This window comes from Nannobrachium achirus, assembly GCF_963921795.1.
Source record: "Nannobrachium achirus genome assembly, chromosome: 19".
Classification (NCBI taxonomy): domain Eukaryota; kingdom Metazoa; phylum Chordata; class Actinopteri; order Myctophiformes; family Myctophidae; genus Nannobrachium; species Nannobrachium achirus.
The window spans coordinates 25,283,583-25,288,498 of NC_137826.1; positions in this window are offsets into that span (position 1 = coordinate 25,283,583).

The following is a 4,916-nucleotide window of genomic DNA, read 5'->3' on the forward strand; positions in this document are numbered from 1 at the left end:
TTTAATGATGATTCCCATTGACTACTAATTTCCAAGACATGTAGTACATAGTTCAGGAGGAGCATTATCTCCTGTTTCTGTACCATGAGCCAACTTAATGTACACCCCCTGGACATGACGCTAGAAGGCCTATGTCACAGGCAGGCAGGCATGTGCACACATAGACATCAAAGGGGGCTTGATTGAGCCCCTTCCCTTTTATCCATCTGTAAAAAGTGCCCTCTCCAGACCATGAATGCAGTTTTTACTATGGTGAAATAAATACAAATGCCATACCTGAAGGCAGCATTATTTTTTCCTTGTCCAAACTCTTGAACTTGAAGGCAGCATCTTATGTTGAAAGAATTGCCCTCTCTGTGTAGCAATTCATGCCGTTACACCGTACCACATCTCCAGTATTCACTTGATTATGCTTAGTTATTGTGGCAAGCAACGAAAATAGCCGACCTCCAAGCTCGGAGGTCGGCTATTTTCAATGTTTTCTCCAAAAGGCCCCTTTAGAAATTTCTGCTTCTGTAAAATTATCTGCACGTCCCTGGTCACAGGGACTACTACCCTGTTCCCATTATCCTACCCTTGATGCTGTGCCAAGCAGGGATGCATTGGGTACCATTTGTATAGTCTTTGGTATTACTAGGCTGCATGGGACTGAACCACAACCTCCAGTCTCAGGCTGACACGAGGCCACTAAGCAGGTGACTTTAATGGTGTTCCAAATGTTAACTCGATCTGATGATCCTGATCATAGACACCTCCAACCAATTAATTAAACAAACTAAACCAAGGCTGAACTCAAGGTAGACATAGATGTGATTAACTACTGTACATGAGCACTATTTTCAAGAATAGTGAAAATAGACATTGTATCATTTAGGTGTGTGCCAGCATTAACTGAACTGTACATGAACTGTCGATGCTGACCCAGTACGTAAATCAAACACAGTTCAGCAACAATGCTAGAGAGGCGTGCTACCGGCATATTATGATTATTGGCACGGCTGTGCTGCGGCATAATGTACGCATGACATGAATAAAATCAGACATGTACTGTATGGCTGATTTTATTTTTATTGAACTTTAAATAGTTACTATAGGGCCGCCATCTGGGAAAATGGCACCATATTAGAGTTGGTGTATACATTGTTTTGTACTGGACCAGACTGCTGTGCATTTTCATTCATAGGACGGCTGTTCATAGTACGTAAGAGGAATAATAATATTGACATAATAGTCTTGTCTAGTATTGTCTTGCATAGCTGCCTGGCCCATAAATTATCCTACTTGATAATGTAATTTGTTGCAATACAGAGCAGACGGTAAAGTGGCTATAAAACATGTTGAAATGTGACCACGGTCAGACCTTGAAGAAATATTTATCCACACTGGCAGCACAAGCATGGGAGAAATGGTATTTGTTAAAATAAATATGATAAACAATTTTCTGGAGCAAGGTTTTGACCATGTGTAGGAAAGACCCAACTACTGTAAATAACATGAATACAATACTGTAGTGTACTTTGATACAGTATCTTGCAGAAGCTAACCTAAAACTTCATATCCGGCAACTTCACCCAATAAATAAATAATAAAACTGTGTTGAGTGGACATAGATTTTTTTAACACATCTAACCATACGTTATGTGATAAGGATCTGCATGGATTATGTATGGTAATTATTGCACATATTATGTTGTTCCACCAAGCTTTAAGGAGCTCTGATACTGTATGAGTCACAGTGCAAAGCAAAGGAATAGGGTTTGGTGGAAAAGAGAGGGTTGAGAAATAATAGCACCTGTCACCCGCTCTGAATAAGGGTGTAAGCCACAATCACAAAGCCTATGGAAGAAATACAGTTTTAATAAACTGCCCTTCCCACGTAATCAGATCTGCTTTATTAAATACAGCCTGGGATCCATTCAAGGTATTTACGACTGGGAGAAGGCATTAAAACGGAATTGAGTTTGCATGTTGAGAGGCCTAGAGAGAGCAAAGCCTTTGTGCAGTCAATGTAGGCTATACTTAGCCTGATGAGCGGGTTGAGTGCTGTGATGACTGAGGGTTGATCCCTTAAGCTTAATTTATACTCTTAAGTCACACTTAAGTCAGGTCTTAGACTTTAACTGACATTAGTCCAGTCCAACACCTCCACTAATTAGATGATACTTTTGCAATTGAATGGTCATTTGCAAATTGGGCTTCCTTTTGTTCTTCTATGGTCTAATTCTCAATGTGTCAGTGACATAGAGCTCATTGCAATTCCAAGAAACATACCGTAACTTAAACAGTTTTGCTGCAAATGCATGTTATGTTCAGAAAACTGACACTTTGACTTGCGGGAAACAGCATGATGAGCCTTTTCCATATCAATAATTAAATGGAAATCTTTCCATGGAGATTTCTCCATCAACCATGTGAGCAATTTGACTGGTTCATCTGACAATGGACTATATATTTACATGCACACTTAATCAACCTTTTTTTTGCTAAATTATCACCATAGCCAGATTATGTTAGAATACATTTTGCATAATCCAGTTCACACACCTCGATTTCTGTACAATCTTTCAATTTATTTGGACATGCAATCACCATATTCTGATGTCATCCAGGGTTTCTTTTGTTCCCCCTGCATAGAAGAGGAATGTGAGCTAGATGAATAGGCCTTCGCATCATTAATTGTTTACACAAATGACAATTTGGCAGCGTCAAAACAACAGCTGAAATATTTTCCATATATTGAGATTAATTTGATACTTCAGTCTTCTATGGTATATTTTGTCCGGTGTATGATCAGACTATCTTATTAATTAAGTCCAAATTAATCTGTGTGAATTTGGACTGTTTATTAATTTAAATAACCATACCTGATTGCTTATAACTGGAGTATTGTGTGCACGTGAAGGTACTGGATGTGTTGTTTGAAACATCTGTAACGATGACCTCAATATATAAGTATAAATCTGAGAGATTCATTTGCGCACTGTTTCAGACTTGGCAAGGACACTGTTTCAATAAATCACACGTTGCTGGCTAATAAGATTCAGTAAGTTCAGTAAATTGCATCCACAACCACAACCTGTTGTTGTGTGCAACATTATAACATATCGTCACTGTACTTGTAGGCTTTTATAAACCGATGACCAAGTCCCATATTCCAAATCCATATTTACCAAAGTATTTCGTATTTTTTATGGGGCGGTACCTAGGGAACAAGCCATCTTGAAGTGTGTGTGTGTGTGTGTGTGTGTGTGTGTGTGTGTGTGTGTGTGTGTGTGTGTGTGTGTGTGTGTGTGTGTGTGTGTGTGTGTGTGTGTGTGTGTGTGTGTGTGTGTGTCTGTGTTTAATCTAGCAAACAAACAACTGGGCCAACGGTACCCCATTTTTTGTGCATGATGCAAGTATATGTCATGATGGTATGCCACATATTGTGAATATACATATGTAAACAAATAATGTATTATTCTAGTTGAAAAACTGTCAAAAAGTGCCAAAAATTGGGGGTTGGGAAGGGGCATATTGTAGATTGTACTTGTGTCAAGGATTTATAATGACATAATTATCATCTCTATTTCATATAGGCAAAAATCTTAATATTTAAAACAATCTCAATAACTGAAACCACAGTGACAAAAAAAGTTGTTGGTCATGTAAGCTTTAATAAACAACGGTTTTCATTTGTGATGCAGACTTGTCTACAGTGCATTACAGTATGTGATAATGTGTTTAAGTCCTGCATGGTTAACCATTGGTGTTGAGGTCTTTTGGCAGCATTCTTATAGGTGTAAATAAGCCTCATGTTTAAGTCCTGTGAAACAACTGAAGTCTATACAGAGAAATATGGCAATGCAGAAACATTTGTCATAACTGTCAGCAACTGAAAACAACCTGAAAATGTCCTGCTGTAATTAGCATGCCACCACTCAATTTCTGTTGCTCTGCTGTTGCGCAGACAGTGAACAAAGCAAACATGAAATGAGCCAGAAAGTAAGGTATTTGAATAAGTAAGTAATTTATAATAAGTAGTTGAAAATGTTAATGCATACAGAAGAGTTGTATCGGTATCTGAAAAGAAACAAAAGATGGACTGCCTTGATCTACCTGTACCTGTAAAGTACTATTAGGCTACATGTGGAACTCGTGTTTAGCTGTCATTCATTGTATCAAAAATAGGATTACTAATGTGTTTAAATTTCATCAAAAGGACATTTCAAACAGATTAACAAGGAAATACTACATTAATTATACTTTACATGCATCTGTACTACTCATCTCATCTTGTCTCTCTTAAATTGCATTTGTATTTAGTGAAGTCTTTCTAATTCACTGTAACATTATCAGAGCATGGCATTGATGGTTTTAAGAAAACTTGTGGGACTTTTTGCTATTTCCTCAGTAGATTGTATTCACACCACTCAACATTCCTCACCCCTGTCATTATATTGAACCTGTGATAGGAAATCACTCTGATTCATGGAGGAATTTAATCAGACATGACTAAAGCCAAGCTAAATGACAAAATTTAAGCTGGATTTGAAGTGGAGTTTTATGGGAGATCAAGAGGTGGAGTTGGACTGACCAGACTTTAACATTATGACGCCAATGTAATTCCCATCACGCATCATGCATCCATAAGTGGATTACGTGCCCAAACACATACCTGCACAAAGGCATATTGTTTGTCTGTTAAGGATAAGATAGGATCATAATAATAACAGAGTGATTAATTAATTGGCTTCAGTCTGGTGCATTTCACAGTGTTTTCTGAGACCACACACCCCCTTGATATGAGTTGTTGGAATATACACAGCAGCCCATTGTTGCGACCGTCAGGTCGCACTTACTATCAAAACCTCCACAAAGTGTAAATCCGTCAGTCCGTCAGTCTGTCTGTCACACCTCACACGTCACACTATTGC